Raw genomic sequence first — 10,455 nt, forward strand, 5'->3', positions numbered from 1 at the left:
CCTCACTCTGACTATAGCAGGCTTTCATAGCTCCCTGGCAGAGCAATGTTATTGGCTTAGCGAGAGACCACGTGACCAGTGGAGATGTTGGTCGATTGGTTTCCCTGGCAACAGCTCTGCGACCACAGACAGGATGTGACAGAGGAGGGAGAGAGTGATAGACTACACAGAAGTCATGTCTGTCAATCCCACGTAATCAAACTTTTGGGTCCCTGTCAAATGACCAAATTCCCTTTGTATTTGTCAGGATTTACTTGTTTTTTGGCTGAAAGCAAACACATTCCAAACTAGACTTAAGCATTGCATGTCATTCTGATTTTTTATGGGTAGTTGAAACTGTTTCTTATGCAGGGTTTTCCTTCTCAGAGGTGAAGGTGCCTCTACATCCCTCTCATTTTTATAGATGTTTCATAAGTAGTTGGAGGAGGACAGGCAGGGTTTCATAGGTGTTAGCAGTTGATGTTACTCTTCAATAACACAGAATCCAAAGAAAATCAGGGGGAGGAAAATAGGTTTATTGAAAGAGAACAAATCATGTGGGGAGGTAGATGATAGATGTTCATTCTCCCCTGTCCTCAGTGATTCTCCCCTGGGATTCTCTCCACAGAACAAAGCAACACGGTGTAATTTATAAATCCCAGCCCTAGCCTGTGGTTGACAGATTAGAATTCCTTGTAGTAAAATTGGGCCAATGACCAAATAACAAGTATTCTATTTTAGACTCAATGTACAGATGATTCAGACCAATGAAAATGTGGCACACGTAGGAATGAGTCCAGGACTGACATTCCTACACAGCTTCTAAACAGATGTTGAACTTAAAACCAACTATTTCCATTGATAATTCCCTAATGATTGTTAGTACTCTCTTGACCTTTAGTCCTCTCGTCCTCTGCATTGAATATTATCTTAAAATATTCTTACATAGGCATGACATCTTGGAGAACGGGCATGGTTTTATAGGCATGACCAATAGGAGAACGGGCATGGTTTTATAGGCATGACCAATAGGAGAACGGGCAGGGTTTTATAGGCATGACCAATAGGAGAACGGGCAGGGTTTTATAGGCATGACCAATAGGAGAACGGGCAGGGTTTCATAGGCATGACCAATAGGAGAACGGGCAGGGTTTTATAGGCATGACCAATAGGAGAATGGGCAGGGTTTTATAGGCATGACCAATAGGAGAACGGGCAGGGTTTCATAGGCAGTGACGTCTAGGAGAACGGGCAGGGTTTCATAGGCAGTGACGTCTAGGAGATGGGCAGGGTTTCATAGGCATGACCTCCAGGAGATGGGCAGGGTTTCATAGGCATGACCTCTAGGAGAACGGGCAGGGTTTCATAGGCAGTGACGTCTAGGAGAACGGGCAGGGTTTCATAGGCATGACCTCTAGGAGAACGGGCAGGGTTTCATAGGCAGTGACATCTAGGAGATGGGCAGGGCTTCATAGGCATGACCTCTAGGAGATGGGCAGGGTTTCATAGGCAGTGACGTCTAGGAGATGGGCAGGGCTTCATAGGCATGACCTCTAGGAGATGGGCAGGGTTTCATAGGCAGTGACGTCTAGGAGATGGGCAGGGCTTCATAGGCAAGACCTCTAGGAGATGGGCAGGGCTTCATAGGCAGTGACGTCTAGGAGAACGGGCAGGGTTTCATAGGCATGACCTCTATGAGAACGGGCAGGGTTTCATAGGCATGACCTCTATGAGAACGGGCAGGGTTTCATAGGCATGACATCTTGGAGAACGGGCAGGGTTTCATAGGCATGACCTCTATGAGAACGGGCAGGGTTTCATAGGCATGACATCTTGGAGAACGGGCAGGGCTTCATAGGCAGTGACGTCTAGGAGAACGGGCAGGGTTTCATAGGCATGACGTCTAGGAGATGGGGAGGGTTTCATAGGCAGTGACGTCTAGGAGAACGGGCAGGGCTTCATAGGCAGTGACGTCTAGGAGAACGGGCAGGGCTTCATACGCAGTGACGTCTAGGAGAACGGGCAGGGTTTCATAGGCATGACCTCTAGGAGATGGGCAGGGCTTCATAGGCATGACCTCTATGAGAACGGGCAGGGTTTCATAGGCAGTGACGTCTAGGAGAACGGGCAGGGCTTCATAGGCATGACCTCTATGAGAACGGGCAGGGTTTCATAGGCAGTGACGTCTAGGAGAACGGGCAGGGTTTCATAGGCATGACCTCTATGAGAACGGGCAGGGTTTCATAGGCATTACCTCTAGGGTTTCGTGCAGGATGGAGGATGCAAATGGAAGTCAGTGGTCGGCTCTCACTGCATGATCACACTTCTGAGAATCTGTCTGCTGCACTTGGTGACTGGTTCCTGTTCTCATTTCACAGTTTCCTGTTTCAGAAAAGGAAGTTGGCTCAAGACTCACAGCTGCAGACAGAGAAAGACAGAACAGCAGTATCCCTCCCCAAGTTTTGAAAACAGAACTCTTCACCAACCGTATATTTCTTGCACTCATACCTGAATTTGTCTTATCTTTCTGGCACTGATTCTGCTGATAACGGCTATTTTGAAGAGGAGTCTACTCGCAATGACTGTGATATGTGGTTGTTTTACCTTACTAAATATATTTGAATGCACTGACCGTGAGTCATTCTGGTTAAGTGTCTGCTAATTGATTCCAATGTAAGAAGTTTTTCAGAAGTGCATACACAAAATGAAACAGCAGCACCCCGCATTAAGTTCTTCCGAAGTGACACACACACACTGTAACTGCAGCAGTATGTTGACAGGTCCATTACTAGCAGAGAGAACAGAGTCTAGTCCTTTCGTTCACTGTGTTCCTCCACTCTCTGGCAGGGTCCAGGCCTCGTTTGTTCTAATTAAGAACATTCTTCACTTCATACCCTCACCCTACCCTCTTCCACAATGCACCACAGACCAGCTCCAACAAGCCCTGGCCAGGCCCTCTCTGTACGCAGCCTGCCTCTGTTCTGTACCAACAGACATCCATCCATCTTCCAGGTCAGCACACCTGTCACTACCACGCCAGTATGTCCTGTCCTCTTGGAGTTTTCTCTCTTTCTCTCTGTTCTTCTCCCTCTTTGTTCTGCTGGAGGAGTTCTGAATTTAGAGAGGTAGTGTGTTGGCTAAGCATAATAAATAATTTTTTGGGCCATTTGTGAGGGATAAAAAAAGTAATATGCTCCATAAAAGAAAGCAGAATTGGTAAGAACAGCAATATTTAGTAAACTAATTATTATGCAGTAGTCTAGGCAGGAGAGTTTGTCAGGTTCCAGACAGGGAATTGGTGGGCAATGAAGATTAGAAAGTGTTGATCGAGATTAAAATGAGCAGGCCATTCTTACTGTTGTTTTACCACCCACTGTGTCGGTCTCATGATTTCTGCATGACCGTGCTTTTGTGTCCGAACTCAGTGGCCATAGTCTTTTGTTCTCGGGCTTGCAGTGGGCAGCACAAAGCTTCCATTCACCGGGGCTGTTTGTTCTCAATCTCGCGATCCGCACGCATTCCCGAGCACGTCGTCCCCCAGATTCAGTCAAGCGCAAAAAACAAAAATATTGTTGCGCCACTGGTCCACACATTACAGTATTTACAAACCACATCGACTCAGAGCTGATAGATCGTCTGGCATTTAAGCCCTGAACAGCGCCTAACCGGCAGCTACATCTCCCTGGCTGTATGCCGCCAAGACCATACCGGCAAAAACAGCTTCTCATCTGTGGTAGGCTAAGTGAAAAACGTGATGCGCCTCCTCCTGTAATATTTTATTTTTATTTATAAGGGTGGGGACAAGTTTACCATTGACGCTGCTTCACTCAACTCTGCCTCACACCTTACACCGATACATAGTTTAGTTAGCTTCTTAACTATCTGTAAAAAGCGTTATTAGCCTTAGTCTATTTAGCCAGCTCAAACCAGCTAATCTCCCACTGCCACGATGGATATCAAACATCGGCTCTGCCAAAGTATCCAAACAAAGCCGAAGGAGTGCAATGAGCAGCAGCAGCATCAAACCACAGAGGCCGCCACCAAGCCCAGCAGTGATGATGCTGCCGAGCTCCAGCTAGCTCCGCGTGCAGAGCCTTCCCCCTCTTTCACAAGCTCTGCCAGGATAATGGCTCCGCAGCCCATTCCACCTCCGACTGTTCCTGACGATCTTGGAACAGAGGAGCCAGCCCAGGTTCGCCTAGAATCCTACCCTAGCTGTAGGTTTTCTGTCCAAAAACATTTGCTTAATAGCAACTGGATCATAGGAAGAGAGTGCCTGGAATACTTGGTTACTACAGATGCAAAAAAAAAAAATCCCATGTCGAAAGTTCTGTGTTGGGTCCAATGTTAACGCAAACAAGGCCTTCACCAAATCTGGGTGTTCTAACTGGAAGCATGCTATTGATACTAATGGATTCGCTAGGCATGCATAATGTGAAGAGCTAATTAATGATGGGCAGCTGGCAAGAAATCACATGTAAGTGTCGGCGATTGTGGACATTTATTGAGCTCCTTGTTTCAAACCAGCAACCACTGAGGGGGACATTGGACGCAATAAAGTCAAGAGGGGGGGGGTCAGTGGAATTTTTTTCTGTCTATGATGGAATATACTCTCTGAAAAGACAAGGAACTTGCCAAGGTGTTTAGCACCACAACCCACAATGCCACACACACATCACACAATATTCTAAATGAAATCCTAGGGCTTATTAGTGGGAGAACTAAAGGATTGAGGGAAAGATGAATGGAGAAAAGTACAGAGAGATCCTTGATCAAAACCTGCTCCAGAGCGCTCAGGAACACAGACTGGGGGCGAAAGTTCACCTTCCAACAGGACAATGACCCTAAGCACACAGCCAAGACTAATCGGCCGATTTTTATATATATATATATATATATTTGTAATTACAACAATACTGAATGAACAATGAACAATTATTTTAACTTAATATAATACATCAATAAAATCTATTTAGTCTCAAATAAATAATGAAACATGTTGGTTTAATTTGGTTTAAATAATTCAAAAACAAAGTGTTGGAGTAGAAAGTAAAAGTGCAATATGTGCCATGTAAAAAAAGCTAACGTTTAAGTTCCTTGCTCAGAACATGAGAACATATGAAAGGTGGTGGTTCCTTTTAACATGAGTCTTCAATATTCCCAGGTAATAAGTTTAGGTTGTAGTTATTATAGGACTATTTCTCTCTATACCATTTGTATTTCATATACCTTCGACTATTGGATGTTCTAATAGGTACTTTAGTATTGCCAGCCTAATCTCGGGAGTCGATAGGCTTGATGTCATAAACAGCTCAATGCTTGAAGCATTGCAAAGAGCTGCTGGCAAACGCAGTAAAGTGCTGTTTGAATTAATGCTTACGAGCCTGCTGCTGCCTACCACCGCTCAGTCAGACTGCTCTATCAAACCATAGACTTAATTATAATATAATAACACACAGAAATACGAGCCTTAGGTCATTAATATGGTCAAATCCGGAAACTATCATTTCGAAAATAAAATGTTTATTCTTTCAGTGAAATACGGAACCATTCCATATTTTATCTAACGGGTGGCAACCATAAGTCTAAATATTAGCTGTTACATTGCACAACCTTCAATGTAATGTCTTAATTACATAAAATTCTTTCAAATTAGTTTGCAACGAGCAAGGCAGCCCAAACTGCTGCATATACCTTCTTCACAACAATTGAACCGCTCTCCTTGACGTTCTTGACGATCCGATAAATGGTTGATTTAGGTGCAATCTTACTGGCAGCAATATCCTTGCCTGTGAAGCCCTTTTTTGTGCAAAGCAATGATGACGGCACGTGTTTTACAGGTAACCATGGTTGACAGAGGAAGAACAATGATTCAAAGCACCACCCTCCTTTTGATGCTTCCAGTCTGTTATTCTAACTCAATCAGCATGACAGAGTGATCTCCAGCCTTGTCCTCGCCAACACTCACACATGTGTTAACGAGAGAATCACTGACATGATGTCAGCTGGTCCTTTTGTGGCAGGGCTGAAATGCAGTGGAAATGTTTTTTGGGATTCAGTTTATTTGCATGGCAAAGAGGGACTTTGCAATTAATTGCAATTCATCTGATCGCTCTTCATAACATTCTGGAGTAAATGCAAATTGCCATTATACAAACTGAGGCAGCAGACTTTGTGAAAATTAATATTTGTGTCATTCTCAAAACTTTTCTGCTTTTTTAGACCCTTCTTACATTTTCTTGTTATTCCTACCTTTCTTTGGACTAACTGACTGTTCCAATGGCTTCCAACTTGCAATCACTGTAGTCTTATGTAAACCAATTAGCCTGGCAAGCATATGTAAATATGTCAATGAATCATTGTGGCACTGATTTTTGAAAGGAGGCTGTCAGATACTTTCATTAGCACATGGAACCAGAAAAGTAACACTGCAGACTGTGGGACAACTGATTTGTCTTTGTTCCTGTCATGTCACTGTCACACATCACACATCTATAAAACACAAACATTTGTGAAACAAAGTAGTGCACCCAATCATTGATTGAAGAATGACTACAATTAAGGCCAGGTAGCATTCTTAACCCGATTCATATTGATACTGTGGACAAAATGTGCTCATGAAACCAATTTAAAGGCAGCATCCTGACTGAGTCTCTGAGGTTGCTATTGAATCTGATCAGCCTGGTAGGAGTAGAGCTCACCCACTGGATCATATGTATCAGCCTATAAGACACCTTGACCACTAATATGCCTGCAAGGAGAATTGCTCATGAAACAGCCTACAAGATGGCATCCTGACTCATCAGCCTCTGAGGCTGCTATTGAATCTGATCAAGCTCTGAGGCTGAAAGCTAATCTGATCAGCCTGTCAGGAATGGAGCACTGTACATTTTTAGATTATCCACAAAACATGATGTGTCCCTTATAATTATACACATATCAGTTGTACAAGCTAACAACCAGCATAGATAACTAGCTAGCTAAAAATACTACCTAGCTAAGTGAGCTTGCTAAGCAGCCCTACTAGCAAGCTAGCTAACAAATACAAAAAGATTGCTAATCTATAACAAACCAGTCTGATATATCAGTGATATATCATTATAAAGTTGCCTTCATTTTGAAAGATGCTAGCTATATTACATTTCTTCCTCTAGGCTTCAGCTTTCTGGCTCTGTTTGAATGTGGCTTTGATGACTCATTGTTCCCTGCATGCAATTGGTTCTGGTCTTGGGGGCGACATGCAGCCTGTGAGACAATGCTGCATGTCTTCTTCTTCATCTTCTTCGGGGGGGTTAAACGGCTGTAGGCATCTAATATGTTGCATTAATGCTCCCAACTGGACCATAGTATAAATCCATTATACATTGTGATACCCCAAAGATATATACCAACATTTTTATAATAATACACCCTTCTGACTACCCAATTCCACTACTTTGCCCCTATCTGCATACCACTGCTGGTTTGCTTCTGAAGCTAAGCAGGGTTGGTCCTGGTCAGTACCTGGATGGGAGACCAGATGCTGCTGGAAGTGGTGTTGGAGGGCCAGTAGGAGGCACTCTTTCCTCTGGTCTAAAAAAAAGAAATATCCCAATACCCCAGGGCAGTGATTGGGGACACTGCCCTGTGTAGGGTGCCGTCTTTCGGATGGGACGTTAAACGGGTGTCCTGACTCTCTGAGGTCATTAAAGCCATGGCACTTATCGTAAGAGTAGGGGTGTTAACCCCGGTGTCTTGGCTAAATTCCCCATCTGGCCCTTGAACCATCACGGTCACCTAATAATCCCCAGTTTACAATTGGCTCATTCATCCCCCTCCTCTCCCCTGTAACTATTCCCCAGGTCGTTGCTGCAAATGAGAACGTGGTCTCAGTCAACAAGTTTGCGGACGACACAACAGTGGTAGGCTTGATTACCAACAACGACGAGACGGCCTACAGGGAGGAGGTGAGGGTCCTCGGAGTGTGGTGTCAGGAAAATAACCTCACACTCAACGTCAACAAAACTAAGGAGATGATTGTGGACTTCAGGAAACAGCAGAGGGAACACCCCCCTATCCACATCGATGGAACAGTAGTGGAGAGGGTAGCAAGTGTTAAGTTCCTCGGCATACACATCACAGACAAACTGAATTGGTCCACTCACACAGACAGCATCGTGAAGAAGGTGCAGCAGCGCCTCTTCAACCTCAGGAGGCTGAAGAAATTCGGCTTGTCACCAAAAGCACTCACAAACTTCTACAGATGCACAATCGAGAGCATCCTGCGGGCTGTATCACCGCCTGGTACGGCAACTGCTCCGCCCTCAACCGTAAGGCTCTCCAGAGGGTAGTGAGGTCTGCACAACGCATCACCGGGGGCAAACTACCTGCCCTCCAGGACACCTACACCACCCGATGTTACAGGAAGGCCATAAAGATCATCAAGGACATCAACCACCCGAGCCACTGCCTGTTCACCCCACTATCATCCAGAAGGCGAGGTCAGTACAGGTGCATCAAAGCTGGGACCGAGAGACTGAAAAACAGCTTCTATCCCAAGGCCATCAGACTGTTAAACAGCCACCACTAACATTGAGTGGCTGCTGCCAACACACTGACATTGACACTGACTCAACTCCAGCCACTTTAATAATGGGAATTGATGGGAAATGATGTAAATATATCACTAGCCACTTTAAACAATGCTACCTTATATAATGTTACTTACCCTACATTATTCATCTCATATGCATACGTATATACTGTACTCTATATCATCGACTGCATCCTTATGTAATACATGTATCACTAGCCACTTTAACTATGCCACTTTGTTTACTTTGTTTACATACTCATCTCATATGTATATACTGTACTCGATACCATCTACTGTATGCTGCCCTGTACCATCACTCATTCATATATCCTTATGTACATATTCTTTATCCCCTTACACTGTGTATAAGACAGTAGTTTTGGAATTGTTAGTTAGATTACTTGTTGGTTATTACTGCATTGTCGGAACTAGAAGCACAAGCATTTCGCTACACTCGCATTAACATCTGCTAACCATGTGTATGTGACAAATAAAATTTGATTTGATTTGGAACTTACCTGGTAAAATAACGGATAAATAAAAAATCTGCTCCTGCACCATGCCAACGGTCTGGGAGGACAGGACACCATCTCTCAACACACTCTCTAACTCTTCAGAAGTCAAATCACATACACCCATGTACTGCAGCTGCCAACACAACATCTATTTTCTGTCATTGACATTCCATTTCTGAGGTACAGTTGATGACCATTGCTATGAACATTAAGAAGCCAACCTTACTGAAGCATATATCACTCATTGGCCTATTCCTCTGTGCTGGCAAAGATGTACTACTCACAGGCATGTCACTTTTTTTGGTCCACAAAATTTGTGCACTGGGCCTTTAATAGTCCTGTATTGTAGGATATATCCATCTGCAGAACCAGTGCAAGAAAAACTGGGCAAAACTCAGCTTGATCATAACCATGTCCATCAATGCAAGGCTCAGGTTCCGAGATCCTCACCACACCTTCCACCTCACTTAAATCTCCCTCATTCACTTCCATTTCAAATCAAATGTATTTATAAAGCCCTTCTTACATCAGCTGATGTCACAAAGTGCTGTACAGAAACCCGGTGGCAGAAGCACGGTGGCAAGGAAAAACTTCCTAGAAAGGCCAGAACTTAGGAAGAAACCTTCTGGCTGTGCCGGGTGGAGATTATAACAGAAGATGTTCAAATGTTCATAGATGACCAGCAGGGTCAAATAATAATAATCACAGTAGTTGTCAAGGGTGCAACAGGTCAGCACATCAGGAGTAAATGTCAGTTGGCTTTTCATAGCCGATCATTCAGAGTATCTCTACCGCTCCTGCTGTCTCCAGAGAGTTGAAAACAGCAGATCTAGAACAGGTAGCACGTCCGGTGAACAGGTCAGGGTTCCATAGCCGCAGGCAGAACAGTTGAAACTGGAGCAGCAGCAAGGCCAGCATTTCACCTCCTGAACTCGGTCTGGTGGACAGCGCACTCTGTTTGTACTTGATCCCAGACTTCTTCTACACACCATCTTCATCAAATTCCAATTCAGCCTCTGCTTTCCTCATTCTCTTCGACCTCTTCTTTCTCTTTTTCCTCCTCCATTCCCTCTTTCGAAATCCATATTTCCGTGTCCCTCTGTCCCAATATTTTTCTCCTCCTGGCTTTGCTAGCGGCCCAGTGGCATCCCGATGTAACTCCATCTCATAATCATCCTGTTCAACTCGAAAACGTGTCTTCTACAGGCGCCGACATTTTGAGAGAATGAGCAGTGGCACAACTCCCAAACAGCCTACTCTCCTCGAATGTTCTCTCAGACAGGATCAGATTGCCTGTCAGGCGCTGTTCAGGGCTTAAATGCCCCACGAGCGCAATGATTTGGTAAAAAACAGCGTGCGCTTTTACGTGTAGGAGCAAGCTTAACC

The sequence above is a fragment of the Oncorhynchus nerka genome, linkage group LG3, assembly GCF_034236695.1.
Source record: "Oncorhynchus nerka isolate Pitt River linkage group LG3, Oner_Uvic_2.0, whole genome shotgun sequence".
NCBI classification, from domain to species: Eukaryota; Metazoa; Chordata; class Actinopteri; order Salmoniformes; family Salmonidae; genus Oncorhynchus; species Oncorhynchus nerka.